Below are 10,771 nucleotides of genomic sequence, written 5' to 3'. Positions count from 1 at the left end.
GTTCTTCCAGAGGTCCTGAGTTCAATTCCCAGCACCCACATGGTGGCTCACAACCATGTGCAAATGAGATCTAGTTCCCTCTTCTGGCCTGCAGGCAGAACACTGTATAATAAATAAATAAATAAATATAAATAAATAAATAAATCTTTAAAAAAATTCCTGAGTGTAACATCCAGCATCAAATAAACCAATAGTCGTGCACAGACCTATAATCCCAGCACTCAGGAGGAGGAAGGAGGCTTAGAAGTTCAAGGTCACTGGCAATATATATATATATATTGAGTCTGAGGCCAGTCTGGACTCCATGATGGTAAAAGGATGATGACGATGGTGACGATGATTGTGATGATGATATGATGGTATGAAGATGATGATGGTGATGATGAAGATGATAGTGATGATGATGATGATGATGATGGTATAAAGATGGTGATGATGAAGAAGATGATGATGATAAGACAGGAAAGAAGGATAAACCTGAGGCAATGCTTTCTAGTAACATCTGCTTAAAAAACAGCCCAGGATGGTGACATTGGACAGCTGGTTGATGGAAGTGGCTAGGTCTGTGATACTCAGGTGGGCATTGCCAGCAGGACCTTTGTAGTCCCCATCATTGCCAGCACAATAAAAAAAAGGGAAGAGAGAAAATGAGAGAGAACCCTGGGGAGGGGGCACAGTTCCCAGTTAGCTTCCTGCCTTCTCCAAACTGCCCTCCCTAAACCACCTTCCTGTGCACAGGGTTCGGAGCCTCTGGCTAAAGCTTTGGCCTCCCCAGCTTCTCCCATTGTCTCCCGAGAGGCCCTGTTTCACTTGGCATCCAAGTCTTCTCAACCTCTTCTGTCCCTGTACCCCGTTCCTTCACAGCTGGACCTGGCTCATGTTTTTCTGGCATCTGGAAAGCTCTCCCTCCCACTCCTACCAGTAGAACCTCCTCATTGACAGGCTTTTCCCTGCCTTCTTGGTACCAGCCACACCCTCCAGGCTAAGCTTAGAAACTCCTTCTCTGTGTGGTCCTCGTATTCCTCATGCACAAGAGAGTGGGTCACTCCTGGGCAGTTTACACCAGAGTGTGGTTAAGCGTGCAAGGAAGAACCCTCTGACTTTGACTCTTGCCTTTAGTGTTCCAGGGCTGTATGACTCTGTATGTATCTTCCCAGTCCTGGGAACGTGGGTGAGTTTGTCTGCATCATGGTCTTGGTGAAGATTGCTTACCTCACAGGGTTATGCATATGAAAACCACATTGAAGTCGCTCAGTACCTGCCAGCGGGGAGCCTCAGGAATGTCTCCCTCACTGTTACTGTAGTTGGATTCCGAACATCTTCCACAATGTGATGAGTTCCTGGCAGGGTGAGTTGAGCCTAAGTCATCTTGGAACACCCAGTGCTTAGTCCTACTCTGGCACACCATAAGCATTCACTCAAAGCCGGATGTGGACCGCTGGATAAATAATGGAAGAAGAGGGCTGGGGATACCACTCAGCTGATAGAGTGCTTGGCTAGCCTACACCAAGCCCTGGGATTGATTCCTCAGCTCCACACAAGCCATTCATGGTGGTGCAAGCCCATAATGCCAGCACTCAGGAGGGAGAGGCAGGAGGATCAGGAGGTCAAGGTCATTCTCTGCTACATACTGAGTTCAAGGCTAGCTTGGGCTCAAGAAGAAGGAGAAAGAAAAGAAGGAGGCGGAGAAAGAGGAGGGGGAAAGAGAAGGAGGAGAGGATGGGAGGAGGGAGAAGGGAGGAAGGGGAGGAGGGGAGGAGGGGAAGGGAGAAGGGGAGGAGGGGAAGGGAGAAGGGGAGGAGAGGAAGGGAGAAGGGAGAGGAGGGGAGGAGGGAAGGGAGGAGGGGAGGAGGGAGAGGAGGAGGGGAGGAGGAGAGGAGAGGGAGAGAGAAGGGGGAGGAGGGGGAGGAGGAGAGGATGCAATGTGGGGAGGGGAGGTAGAGGAAGCCACCACTCGGCCATTCCTATTCACTACAGTCCCTCTGCTTCAGAGGTGGCAGCCTGACTTACCCTTTTCTGAAGAGTGCTGAAGGACTCTGGTGTCCGGGAGCTGGCGTCTGGGGCAGGCTTTGTCACCAGACAGGCTGTGCTTTGCAGAGTCTTCAGAAGGGAGCTGTCTAGACAGAGGGGACATGCCTGCCGGGGAGGAATGGGGACCGCATGGGAATCAGAGCCCAGGAGAAGGCTGTCCAGAGAACCAGGCTTCAGCTCTCCCCTCCTCTTTGGGGCTTAGGACCTGCCCCCAGCAGATGAAGTGACTTTATGTGGCTTTTCCCTGGGGACAGCAGAATGCTTCAGCATAGCCCATCATGCCAACCACTCTCCCTCCTCCCCAGAACCCTATTAGAAAGGGTTTTGTGTTTCTAGACCACTGATGAGAGAAGCACAGGAAACAAATGGCCTCTCTTGCAAGGCCAGAGACAAGACTTTGGTTAGATCTGCTCCCCCAGGAATCTGGTGTCCAAATAGCTTTTCTTTTTCAGTATACATTGCTGTGGTAATTGGTATCGGGTCATCCAGGAGACTTGAGGTCTGCTGTCTACTCCCGGGGAGTTCACAACCCGAGGACAGAAGTGAAGTCTTGCTAATCTTTGTATTCCCAGCTCTGCCTGGCAATGTAGTGAATAAATTACAGACTGTCAAAGCTGGAAGGTTCCAGTCTCTGCAGTTCAATAGCTCACTGAGACCTGGGAGCAACCCTCAGTAAGGTTAGGAGCTTTGGATCCCGGAGCCAGACCTCTTGGTTTGATTCTCAATTTTCCCATTTCCTAGCTGTGTAACTCTGGGCCGGTCACTTACCCTCTCTGGACCTCAGGTTGTCTGAAATAAGGGAAAATTGGGGGAATGAACTGAGATCACCCATGCATGAGATTCATCAAAACACTTAGCACATAATTCATTCAGTTTGCCTGATGGTTAGTGAAGGGTGACCTGGTTACTCATCTAGGATGCACTCATTGCTTCCCAGCTCTCTGCCTGATGCCCTTTTCAGCTTTCCATGGCTTCTGTGTTCACCAGAGTGTGCTCAAAGGAGAATGGAGGTCACATGGGAGCAGCTCTGTGCTTGTGGCTTGCTGTCATTGTGGGCAAGTGCCTCCCCCATGCCTCCACTTCTCTCTTCAGCCTAGGACAACACAGAGGCTCCCAATAACCAGCTGGAGTTCCCCCCCAACCCCCACCCCCACCCCCCGTCCCCTCCACGGCAATTTCCTCTGGGCCAGACAGAGTGGGCTGAGCTGGCCAGAGCCAACCGGAAATTCCAGGACCCGAGAGAGGTGGGCATGGACAGCCACAAAGATGGCTATCACCTCCAGCCAAGGCGTGAGGCTTGGCCTGAGCCAGCAAGAGGCATCAGCAGAGCAGAGCGGATTGCTGTTTGTTTTCCTCTGCCTCCACTTTTAACAAGAGAATTTAATTAAGAGCTCTATGGCCCTCGTCTGGGGAGCAGAGATCCCAGGGGCCAGCCTCGAGGAGACTGGTAGTTGTCGGGAGAAAAAAGCCTCCCTTGACTCAGATAAACCTGCTGTGAACTCAAGCCTCCGGAGAGAGGAGGGGCGGGGCGCATAGAGAGCAACGAGTCTGACCCCAGGACAGAAATCTTTCCCTACAGTAACTAGAGGAGTGTTAGACTGACCGACGATTGATTGATTGATTGACTGATGGATTGATTGACAGGGTCTCATGTAGCCCAGGCTGACTTCAAACTTTCTAAGTAGCATGGATGACCATGCACATCTTTGATCATACTTCTAGAGTTCTGGGACTAAAGGGCCACCCTGCCTGGTTTTAGGTGGCGTTGGGGATTGAACCCAGGGCCTTGTGCATGCTAGGCAATCACTCAACCAACTGAGCCATATACCCAGAAGTGTTAGATTCCATGGTACAATTTTTTTTTTTTTTTTAAGTTTAAACCAGCCAAGGAAGCAGGCAGAGCTTGCTCTCCCAAGTGTCTCTACTCACATCTTTCAGGAGAAAAGAATGTCGACAATACTCATTAAGGCACAGCAAAGCAGACTTTGTTCAGGGTCATTGTAATAGACAAAGTACCCACAGCAAGGGAAGGTTGCAGTAGGGAGAAACACCAATGTATTTGTCACACCAAATGTATTGTGGACAAGTAGAGTTTATAACCAAGGGACAGAGTTGGGGAGGGGGGTGTCTGAGGAAACAGGGTGAGGAGGATGCTGGCCCAATCCACCCAGCAGGATTCTTGCTGGAGACAGGCCAGGAAGACATCTCCCTGGAGATGAGGGAGAGAATAAGAACCAGATAGCAAGGATGACCAAAATCAGATAGGAGGATGGGGATATTGCCCTGGGAACTGTCTTAGTTAGGGTTTCTATTGCTGTGACAAAGCATTATGACTAAAAATCAAGTTGGAGAGGGAAGGGTTCATTTGGTTTACGCTCCAGCATTGCTGTTCATCACTGAAAGAAGTCAGGACAGGAACTCAGACAAGGAGCTGGATCCTGGAGGCAGGAGCTGACGCTGAGAGGATGCATGGAAGGGAGCTGCTTACTGGCTTGCTTCCCATGGCTTGCTCAGCCTGCTTTCTTATAGAACCCAGGACCACCAGCCCAGGGACAGCACCACCCACCATGGCCTGGGCCCTCCCCCATTGATCACTAAATGAGAAAATGCCTTACAGCTGATCTCACGGAGGCATTTCCTCAGCTGAGGCTCCTCCCTCTGATGACTCTGGCTTGTGTCAAGTTGACACACAGAACCAGCCAGGACAAGGACCTAAGCCATAGTCTGTGCTAAAGGTGGATTTTACAAGACAGGGCGTGGAGGAGCCTGGGAGGGGGTCAAGCATCTGAGTAAGCTTTGGTTAAGCAGAGACTCTTGGTTATTTTAACCAGTAGTATTGAAGTAACTTTTTTCTTTAACCAAACTGTGCCCAGCCCAGTAGCACACACCTATAATTGCAGCATCCAGGTTGCGGAGGCAGGAGAATGGAGAAAGAGTCAAGGCCAACCTGGGCTGAAGAGTGAAACCATGTCTTCCCTGGGGCTGCTGCGGCACAGAGGAAGTCAGAGGATCGAGTTCTGATTCCAATGACCCTCCCTTCGTCTCAATATCCTAATCTGCAAAACGGAGAGAGCTCTGCTGCCCCGCACGGTCCGCCTGCAAAACAAGAGCAGTAATGCCTTCCCACAGAGTCACAGGAGGAACATGTGAGCTGGGGCCGGAGGGAGGCAGAGTATCAGAGAGAGAGGAAAACCGGCTCAGGAGACAGGACCGACTGCGAGAGGACCCCACGCTTCCAGGACCCCACGCTTCCCTCATCCCACGCTTCCCTCACTCGGCTCTGTGACTTGGGCAGGGATGGTACCTCTCGGAGCCACAGTTTTTCATCTGAAAAAGGATGGTGTTTGTGCCTGTTGTTACACGTGGGTACTGTGAGAGGTCAATGAACCAGGAAACAGAAATGTCTCCACCTGGGCCCTCCATGGGCACCCATTAATTTCATTTGGAGGGTCTGGGGCAGGGTGGGGACACAGAGTCTTATGTAGCCCAGGTTATTTATTCAACCTGCTGTATAACTAAGGATGATCTTGAACCTCTGATCCTCTCACTTCTACTTCCTAAGTGCTAGGATTACAGACACGTACACCAGGCCTGGTTTATACAGTATGGGGGGTTGAACCCATGGCCTCCTGCATGCTAAGCAAGCAAGTACTCTACCAGCTGAGTTACACCCCCAGCCCCTTATAAAATGCCAAATTAGAACCAGGCATGGTGGTACATGGCCATAATCCCAGTCCTTGGGAGGCTGGAGCAGGAGGATCACAGGTTTAAGGACAACCTGATCTACATGTTGAGATCTTGTCAAATGAACAAAAAGCCAAGATGACTCAGCAGGTAAAGGCACCTGCTGTCAATCCTGCCAAGCCCAAAGACCTGGGTTCAATCCCCAGGCCCCACTTGGTAGCAGGAGAAAACCAACTCCCAAAAGTTGTCCTCTACCTCCACACACGTGCAATGATGTGGGCACACACATACACAAATAAATGCAATAAAAGTTAAACAAAACCCAAGTATTTAAGGAGCTGTAGGTACAGGGGTGTAGACTGTTGGCAGAGCGTGTGCAAAGACCTTAGTCAATTCCCGGTACCAACCAAAGCAAGCAGATGGGGGTATGGGGACAGCACCAGCATGATGGCCTGAGTTCAACCCCAGACCCACATAAAATAGCTGGATTCAGCTAGGCAGTGGTGGCGCACGCCTTTAATCCCAACACTCAGGAGGCAGAGGCAGGCAGGTCTCTGTGAGTTTGAGGCCTGCCTGGTCTACATAGTGAGTTCCAGGATAGCCAGGGCTACATAGTGAGACCTTGTCTCAAACATACACACACACACACCAAACAAACAACAACAAAGTGACCCCGTATTTAGAAGGTAGTGGTTGATCAGGCTTCTGTGTGCTGTGGAGGGTATGGGGTGGATAAAAATGAAGACCTGGGCTGGAGAGATGGCTCAGAGGTTAAGAGCACTGACTGCTCTTCCAGAGGTCCTGAGTTCAATTCCCAGCACCCACATGGTGGCTCACAACCATCTGTAATGAGATCTGGCACCCTCTTCTGTGTACATAATAAATAAATAAATCTTTAAAAAAAAATAAAGACCTGTCATGAGGGGGTCAGGCAGGAAAGACAGGGCCTGACAAACATTTCTGAGATGCCTCTAGGTCTTCACAGCTCCATCAGAGCCTTCCACAGAGGCTAGGGGTCATCAAAGTCAACCCCTCTCTCTGACTTCTCTAAGAGCAGAGTTCATTCAGTGCAACAGATCAAGCCAGGAAGTTGACAAGGCTTGCCCTTTCTCATGTTTTCCTAACTGGGAGACAGCACTTAATTCCTTAGTTAAGCTAGGCATGGCAGCACACCAAATAACCCTAGCACTCAGGAGTTCAGGGCCATCCTCAGTTACATGAAGAGTCTGAGCCCAGCCTGTGCTACATGAGACCCTGATTCAAAAAACTAACCCTTCACCAAATAAATAATAAATAAATGAGTAAATAAACATAAAAGACCTTCGTTAATCTTAGCACCACCTGCTGAAAGGGTTTGTTGGATGCCTGGCACTGCCTTGGGGAGTGTTTTCAATATGGCATCTCATTTAACCAATCCAGGAGCTCTGTACTTTATATCCCCTTCCTTCCCCACGCCCCACCATTTTTTTTTTTTCCGAGACAAGGTTTCTCTGTGTAGCCCTGGCTGTCCCAGAACTCACTCTGTAGACCAGGCTGGCTTCGAACTCACAGATCCACCTGCCTCTGCCTCTCCAGTGCTGGGATTAAAGTTGTGCGACACCACCACCCAGCTTATTTCTCCCATTTTAAAGGTGAAGAAACAGCCCAAAGTCTCAGAGCTAAGAAGAAAGGACAGGGTCAAGATCTCAACATGGGCAGCCGGCTCTGTGGGCCTGGTTACTTGGTCTGGGTGGATTTCTCCAACTAGAAAACAGATTGGTAACATTCGACAGGTAGAACTGTGGAAACAAACATGGCCAACGCTTGCTTGAAAGCACTGTGAAAGGACAAGCGTGGAGGATGGGATTGAGACCACAGGACCAAGCCACGGGAGAGTCCAGGAGTTTGTCCTTTTCCTCCTACTGCTCCTCCCTAAGGCTGGGACACCTTGAGGCTGGCGCCCTTCTGCTGTGTGCATGTATGTGCGATCTCATTACAGGGAGGCATGTTCTTCAGAGCAGTTTCTTCTCGTGTACAATGGGACAGAGGGAAGCAGGGCCGGCTCTGTAACCCACACACCTTCCAACTTCACCTCTTGTTTTGTTTTGTTTTTCAAGACAGTGTTTCTCCATGTGGTTTAGGTGCCTGTCCTGGATCAAACTCACAGAGATCCACCTGCCTCTGCCTCCCAAGTGCTGGGATTAAAGGCGTGCGCCACCACCGCCCGGGTTCCGACTTCACCTCTTAATCCCATCCTACAGCTCCACGGGGATGAGGGTGAGCTGAAAGGCAGGATTTGACCCTTGAGAAAGCCACAGGCAAAAATAATAATAATGCATGCCATGAGTCCTACTTCCAAATTTAACCTTCAGATGCCGAGGGGAGAGCTCACTATGTTGAACTCATGACACAGCCAAGGCTGACCTTGAACTCCTGATCTTCGGCTTCCTTCTCCCAAGTATTAAGATTACAGGTGTGTGCCACATGCTTCATGCCACGTGCCTTGTGCCACGTGCCTAACATGTCAGGTTTGACTTTCACTCATCAGACTGGAGAGATTTAATAAGGTTAGTGATGTGCAGTATTTGCAGTCATATGGGGAGATGCCCTGGACCCTACCAGGACAAGTTAGAGCAATCTGTTTGTTTGTTTGTTTGTTTGTGTGTTTGTTTGTTTGTTTGTGTGCACAAGCTGACAGCTCCATCAAAATCTTAAACAAGAAAGGCTTTTTAACAACTCTGCTGTAAAGTTACATCTTACAGAAATACCATCACACATTTGTAAAGATCACTTATCATTGTGGGGAAAGATGAAGGGGGCCTAGATGCCTCAAATTTCCTGTTGGTTAAAGAAATAGGACATCTAATTATTAGCTACCATAAAGCAATAAGCAATAACTCAGTAGAGCCAGGGATGCTGGCCTTGAACTCACAGAGATCCACCTGCCTCTGCCTCCCAAGTGCTGGAATTAAAGGTGTGCACCACCACTGCCCAGCCATGGCAGCTCTTATAAAGATAAGTATTTAACTGGGGTGGCTCACTTTCAGAGGTTCAGTCCATTATCATCATGGCGGGAAGCATGGTGGTGTGCAGGCAGATGTGGTGTTGGAGCTGAGAGTCCTACATCTTGCAGGCAACAGGAAGTTGACTGAGAAACTGGGCAGTATCCTGAGCATAGGAAGCCTCACAGGCCGCCCCTATGGTGATACACTTCAGCAAGGCCAGACCCGGTCCAACAAAGCCACACCTCCTAATAGTGCCACTCCCTTTGGGATCATGGGGGCCAGTTACATTCAGACTAAAACTTAACAAAGTGGAGTGTTTATTTACTTTCCAGGAGGGACTGAATCCAGAGTCTCACACACTAGACGAGGGCTCTGTCCCTGCGCTACACTCCAGCAAGTCTTTTAATCCTGACATAGCATGTCACTAAGCTTTCAGGCCCTTAGACTTATCCACTGCCCAGGCAGGCCTTGAACTTGACATCCCCCTCTTCGGCCTTCTGAGTTCCTGGGATTCCACGACAGTGTCACCAGGCATTGAAACCAAAGCCTTTCTCTCATCAGCCACCAGAGAACCTCGCTCAGCATCTCCAAAGACTCGGACTCCATCAGCTGCTGGATTCTATGATATGATAAAACTAACACAGCACTGCTCAAGATTCAGCTCCACATAGAGCTCTTGCCTAGCTTACAGAGGCTCTGGCTTCCTTCTGCCCTTCAAGAAGCATTAAACAAGAGTCTCACTGAGTCTCACAGAGGAAAGAGACTTCCTCAAAATCATAATGCCAACGGCTCCTTCCCCTGAGTCAGTGGCTGTCCCTCCTGTCCCAGGGCCTGGGAATACAAAAAAGAAAAAGCCTCCCCCCTTCCCACCCAGCCTCCTCCAGAGTGTACCAGCTGTGAGTACCACAGAATGAAACCTCAAACATTCTAAAGCCCATCCAAACACATTTCCTCTCTTGCGGAGGAAGAGCATCCTTGAAGGAAGATGCTAAATTGCCTTAATTATATTTCTTTCAAAGGCACAACGTACCCATCTGCTTTCTTGGTAGGGGGTGAGGATGCATACTGAGCACAAATATAAATCAACCCAAATACAAACACAATTAGCAGGCCAGGCCTGCCCTGCTATCTTGACTAAGGGTGCTATCTTGAAGAACTGCCCCATTGTAGGGCTGCAGTTCAGTTCAGCTGAATTACTCTTCGGGGTTCCAGCTGGCTGATTTTTTCTTCTAATTTTATTTATTTATTTATTTATTTATTTATTTATTTATTTATTTATTTATTTATTTAGTGTGTGGAGGGGTGTATGAGCGTGGGGGGGATAAGGGTGCATGTGTATGTAAGGGTAGGGGTGTGGGGGGGGGTAAGGGTACATGTGTATGTAAGGGTAGGTATGAGTGTGTGTGTGTATCAGTGTGTGTGTGTGTGTGTGTGTGTGTGTGTGTGTGTGTGTAAGGGTGGATATGTATATCTGGGTGAGTGGATGGGTGTGTATGAGTGCAGGTGTGTGGGTGCCATGGGGCATGTGTAGAGGTTGAAGAACAAGTCACAGGAGCTGGCTTTCTCCTTGTACCATGTGGGACCAGGAGATCGGACTCAGAGAATCAAACTTAGAAGCAAACATCTTGACCCACCGAGCCATCTTGCAGACCATGGAGCTGACTTTTGACAAGAAGTGAAGAGTGGGTGGCGATCCCCATGTTGGGCCTGGGAGGGGTGACAGGGGCAGGACCCTGGCCGAGACAACAAGACTGGACAGTCATGGAGTCACTGGAACTCCAGGAAGACAGAAAATTCTAGAAGAGACCTTGAAATGGCAAAGTAGAAAAAACACAGAAGACAGCTCAAACCCTAGCCCAGCCACTTCTTAGCTGTGTGACCTTGGGTAAGATGTATAACTTTTCCTGGGTTTTCTGGGGACAGAGTGATAGATTGAAATGAACGGTAGAAAGGGACTATGTACACAGTTCTCAACACCATGAGTGATTCAGTGATTGGCTTGTTAATTATTCTTTTTTTCCCCCATATGTAAAAGTAAAGAGCCTTTATTTCAAGCTCTGAGCTTGGTCTCT

Source organism: Peromyscus leucopus, chromosome 2 (assembly GCF_004664715.2).
Source record: "Peromyscus leucopus breed LL Stock chromosome 2, UCI_PerLeu_2.1, whole genome shotgun sequence".
Taxonomy (NCBI): Eukaryota; Metazoa; Chordata; class Mammalia; order Rodentia; family Cricetidae; genus Peromyscus; species Peromyscus leucopus.
The sequence above is the reverse complement of the archived record's forward strand: the minus strand, read 5'-3'. Positions refer to the sequence as shown.